A 6,220-nucleotide genomic window follows, 5' to 3' on the forward strand; every position below is an offset into this window, starting at 1 on the left:
TTATCTTTAATGCCTTCTGCAGTGAGTAAAAGCTTTTTAAATAGTTGAACAGCTGGGGTCATTGCATCTCTACCACATGTGTAGGTTCACTGTCTAATAATTTATGAGAAATGACCCACTGCGCCTCTGCTTATTGCTTTATTGGCTCAAGCCTTATAATGCTTCGGGCTGTTTTTAAATTATTCACTGATAATGTCCTATCTATTTTTATTTATTTTTTTACTACATGGTTTTTACACATCTTAGAGTGTGGCTGATATTTGTTCATAAACAGGTTATGTCGAAGAGATTTTTTGTTTGTCTTTAACAAAACAGTTATATTGTTATTCTTAATTGTTTTAAAAAAAAATATCTGATATCCATAAATTGTATAACACAATGAGTAAAACAACAAAATGAAATGAAATAAATAGAAGCTCTTAAATAATTATTTTGGGTGAACAGAAATTGTACAAAATAAACTGAAATTTGAACAGAAATAAATAAAAAGTTCATCTTTATTCTTTATTTTGGGGGGAACAAAAGTGTACAAAATAAACAGACTTTTGAAATTATGATTAGGAGTTACCCAGGCTATACTGTACATCACACATCTTCTGTATGTGTCTAAAATGATGTGTGGCCAATCTCCTCCTATATTACTGCACTCATTTCTCCTGAGGGAAAAAGTCTGGTCCTCAAGTTGAGACCGAGAGCCGTTCTCTTAGGAAATGACCTTTAAGTTCCATTTGGTGCGGAGGTCATTGTGGCGTCTCGACACACTCAAATCCACACACACCTATCTCAGCCTTCACCCCCGGCTTGAGTGTTCCAGCCTCCTGAAGCTGCTTTTGACACATTGCCATCACAGCGCATTATTTATTAATATCTCTGTTGTCTTATGTCTGATTTTGACCTGTCTTTTGAGTGGCTTTGGTTTCTACTAATGTTTTACGGCACAAATGTTGTTACTTTTTTTAAAAAGCAGACAAAGAAAAGTCATATGTTGCTATTGTCTTTTTACTAAAAGTATTGACATCCCTGTTGAATTTGATTACAAAACCTACACTAAAGGCAATTATATGTTTTTTGCTTGAAGTGATTCTTCTGCAAAAAGACTAAAGGTCTTCTTCCGGCTTTGATTCTGCCACGTCTTCCACGGACTGTGAGATTCACTTTCTCCAGACCTTTGGTCAGCGAGGGGACATGAGGTGAGAAAGAGATCACAACTGGACAAGTGTAGTCCTGTCTTTCTCACTCTGTCTTGTCTTGCCCTCTGTAAACCACTTCCCTTAATTCTCTCTCTTAATATATCTCTCTCTACACAATTTCTAAACCTGCCCCTCATCTCCTCTCCTCTCCCCCCAGATCGATCTTGGCATGCTGGTGCAGCCTGACGTGGGCAGGGGGGCGAGTGGGGAGCGCTGGCCTTCTTCTCACCCTCATCACCCTCGCTCTCCCCCACCGCGGCCAGAGAAGAAAGCCCTGCTGGGGATACAAACAACAAATTCTACCTTAGATCTTAGCCAATGCAACTGACCAATCCATAATTTTTGTTGTTTGAGAATCAAGATACATACTGCAGTTCTCACTTAAGCCCCAGCATTTGGGTCAGTGAAATAGGCCTACATTAAAATGTTAATTCATACATACAACAACGTGAATACACCTGTTCTGTGATAAGCATGTTGTAATTTCTGAAGTCAAATTCATTTTTATGTTTTTTGGGGGACATAAATTCAAAGATGTTAGGTAATATAATCGAATTAAACAATGCTTGAAAAGAAAACCTTTAAAGTAGTTTGGCGTGATCATATTATTCTTTCTTAGAAAATAGAATATTTCAACAAAACTGCTTCACTGTTTATTAAAGGGACGAATTCAGAAACCCTTATTAGCGACACCGGTGGCCGTTAAGTGAACTGCAGCCAGCAACTTTACTGCTCGTGATCGCACACGACACGTGTAGTAGCCTAACAGACTGATGGTGCGTTCAAGTCCTCCTGGGAAGTTCGTACGTACGAGGTGGGAAGTCGTGCTTATAACGGCATGTGCGTTCAAGTCACTTTCGTCGGAGCAAAATGGCGGAGTACTTTCTTTTAATTAATTACACAAAAATACAGTAAGGTTCTTAAACTCTTGTTCTAGAAAATGAAGAACAAAGAAATGTGCATCAGGTGTACTTTGTATTTTTATGTTTTTAATTAATTTATGAAGCCACTGCCAACACATCGTTACATGTTGCATTGTTATATTATAATACTATCATATTCTGTGTTGGCGATTAGCTAACTGAGCTGTTAATAGAAAAGCCTGACAATATCACAGCTAAATACCTTTACGTATTGTGTATTCCGCCATGTTAATCACTGACACGCCCCCAACTCGTAGAGATCGGAGCTTAGAGAAAATCCCGAGCTCCCCACTGGTATTTACGACATTGTGGTGGCGTTCAAGTGCGTTCAACTCGTAAATACGATCTATACGAGATGACTTGAACGCACCATGTATGTGATTCTTTTCCCATTTTTTGCTTAGAAAAGAAGTTGGAAATATAGCCATATACTGTTAACGAACATCTATACACGTCTACGCTGCAGACAGCGACGTTTAATTGAATATGAAAATATGTGCTGGCGGTTTCCTCTGGATATCATTACAAAATAAACACATCAAAATGACAGCGGTGAGAAAACAGCCGTTAAGAAGCATCTGCAATTCAACGATGTCGACAAATCAGGTAATTCAAATTACTCTGTTATTATGATATAAAGTGTAGGCCCATTTGAGATGTAGTCTACTATCTATATTATATAGATCTGACTGTGAGACTCTAGTTTGAATTAAGCCCCTTTCTTTGCATGGAACATTGACATCATTGTACAGATTCAGAATAGCTCTTTCGGTCTTATCCCGAAAATTGAAAAAGCAAGCATTCGTTTCACGTGTCATAGAACGGAAGAGACAAGAGAGGTTCTCTGGAGTGCGCATAAACGTCACTTTTGATTTTCCCGGCAAAAACGTCCCGAGTCCTTCACTTAACTCAGGGGTTAAATCAGTCTACTACAGGCTTTCATTGACAATCTAAGTCGGGAAAGGTCTCGTTTTTTGAGTTTTGTTACAAGCTGTTCACACATTGGCAATAATAATAAAAACGATTAATACATGAAAACTCTTATATATAGCACCTTTAATATTTGAAACACTTTTGTCTGCAACAGCAGAAATTTTCAGATAAACATAAACCTGGAAATGAAATGAGCAACATCTCAATATGTTACCTAAAACATCAGATAATCTGACCTTTTTATGAAAAGACAAAATTAGTTGTCATGAAAAAAACTCATATTTATGAATTAATTATGCAAATTCATGATATTAGAAGAAAAAAAAAAAGAAACGTTTTAATCTAAACTTAAATGTAACTTTTTTTTATGTGTACTCTCCTCTCATATATATTTAAGTTGTAAGGAAGTGATAATGGCGTTTACATTAAATATTTAAGGCATTCAAAATGAAAGTTTTCTGGGAAAATGTAAAAAAAAAAAAAAAAGTGAAACCAACATTAATTTATTACAAAGAGCAAATTTCTAAGACCTTGGTACATTTTTTCCCATTTATTGTGGACCCATTTATAAAATTTGAGTACTTTTGTGGAAGAGAGTTTTCCTTAAAAAAAAAAAAAAAAAAAACTCATTATTTAGTAGCCTATTCTGTACCCAGTGATGAATAGGACACCAAGAGTAAACAAATTGCCATTCTTTGCTAGTCCATTTCATTTTGATAGTTTAAATAATTAGGCCTATTTAGTTCAATCTCATATTTTCCTATTAATTGGACATACTATATTTCTTAATCAAGTTCACAAAGTGCTTGCCTCATAAGTAATAAATACCCTTTATCTGATGCCTCACATTAAGCTGCATTCTTACTTGATTAAGTGAGCTATTTTATATTCATGACCAAAGCATAAATCACAAACACCGAAGGGATAGCTACTAATTTTTCCCGAAAAGAGGACTAATATGCTACATAATTCTTATTTAATGTGGGAATTGGGCTTGAACCACACAATTATCTCCCACCGGAGAAAGACAATGTCTTATTTCACTTACCGAGCTATTCCCTATAATTAGGATGCACCCCTGCATCAGAGCTGGCCCGATGCCCTCAGTGGCAATTAGTATTTATTACACAGTTAATGACCATGACATGTAAAACCCAGTGAAGTGGTAAATTTAGAGCAGTCAGCGGTACTCAGTGGCTTGCTGCTAGATGTCGGGGAGTAGCTATTTGCCAAAGTGTCCACCTGTGTCACGACTGAATTAATGTCCAAGCATCTCATGAATGCACAAAGCAAAAAAACATCAAATCAAATGGGCTAATTTGAACAATCTCACTTTGTTTTGTTCTCACTGTGCTTCTCTCTTTTATTAGCAAATACATTCTTTCTTATTCATTTTTCTTGCATTTTAAATCTAAACTGATGGCACTATGTTTAGGCAAACACATAAACTTACTGTACAATGGTACAAATGAGATGTTTATTTATATAGGTGTTAAAGGGGGTTTTATTTATTGGAATTGAACCCTTTTCTGTCTTCTTTTTCTATGATTCACTAATGCACTGTCACCAAGCTTAGGGTATTTTTTTTTCTCTTTACAATCTACTTAGCAATGATTTATTGATCGTGGCCTCTTCCTTCATACTGAATTAGCAGGCCTTTTGGAAAATCACATTTTCTCACCTCTTGTGTGTGTGAACCTGGATGGGGGTTGACTTTGTGAGTAGAAATTCACTGGGTGCCTTTGTTTGAGAGCCAGTCAAATTTTACCGTTTTAATCCGTACTGTTGTGCAGCATATCATATAAAGTTACTTGTTATATGCTGTAGGCTACAACCAAACACTTGTTTATATGACAGTAGTAGTTCCTCAAGAACACAAGTTTAGTACACTTTAAGAAAAAACTGTGAAATTGTGAAATAGTGGCAGAAGGGTTGGTTGCCAGACACTTTTTAGTGGCATATAAATTAATTAAGCTATTATTTCACAAATCTTAGCCTATTTGAACAATAATTAGTTTTTCACACTCACATATAGCCTACATTAAATCACATATTCACATATACATTGACAGACACTAATCTATGTGAGAACATGGTCCCAAAACAATGCAAAAGTAAATTTTTGTACATCAAATCTTTTTTTATTCACATTCACAAATTTGGCCAACATGGTACAGTAATATACAAACAGCATGAGCAACAGCCCTTCAAACAATACAATATACAGTAGGAACTTTTTTGACAAAAAAAGTTGACCAACACTGTACAGTGATAACATAAAATACTGTGTAATAAATGTCACGTTTAGTGTTTTGCTTGTGTTTTTATACTCTTTCCGTCGGAAAATGTCTTTACCTGCAGTAGACTCGTTCACACGCTGCATGTGAAGGTCTTTGTTCATAAAGAAATTTTTCATCGCTGGCAAATAATAGGAAGCATTTGAACGTTGTTTCAATTGTTTGTAAGCAAATATTCACATAAATCTAGTGCTTTTTGTTCCATAGTATCATGTTACTGTTTCAAGTGAGCTGCCTGGATGATTCAGACAAACTGAAAAACACTACAGAGTCAGTTATTCACGAATCAGTCATCGCTGATGACAAAAAACGATTGCTGAAATATTGTGAGAGAAAAATGTGTCTCAAGTTGATATCTCCCTCACCAGACAAGGTTTCATCTGTGAAGTTTGCATCGTGGCAGGATCGCACAACGTGAGTTTGTAGATCCATACTGAAATTGGCTTTGTAAAGTGACGGCCCCCTAAGAGATGATGCCTTAGGCGGCTATGGTTGCGTTTTTAGTGTTTTTAGTGTCTTGCTATGCTGTTGTTAGAATTTTTCGGGTGGTTGCTAAAGTTGTTGCTACTAACCCAAATCAAAAGGGTCCACTCTCCAAGATATTTTGGTTCCTAGATATGGCTTTCATGGTTTTCAAACTCTCAGTGTAAGTATATGTTTTTTTTTTTTTTTATGTTTTATTTAACCATAAGAAAATCTAATTAATGATGATAAGATTATTGTTTAGAGAAGTAGTTGCACATATACCACATGGTTTGAGGTATCATGTCAATAATACAAATGATTTTGCACTAATTTGATCTAATATTTAATGATTTTTAAATCATAGATAGTAAATTAAGTAGCAAATTAGAATCAATAAAATTATTGTCTATAT

This window comes from Rutilus rutilus, assembly GCF_951802725.1.
Source record: "Rutilus rutilus genome assembly, chromosome: 24".
Taxonomy (NCBI): Eukaryota; Metazoa; Chordata; class Actinopteri; order Cypriniformes; family Leuciscidae; genus Rutilus; species Rutilus rutilus.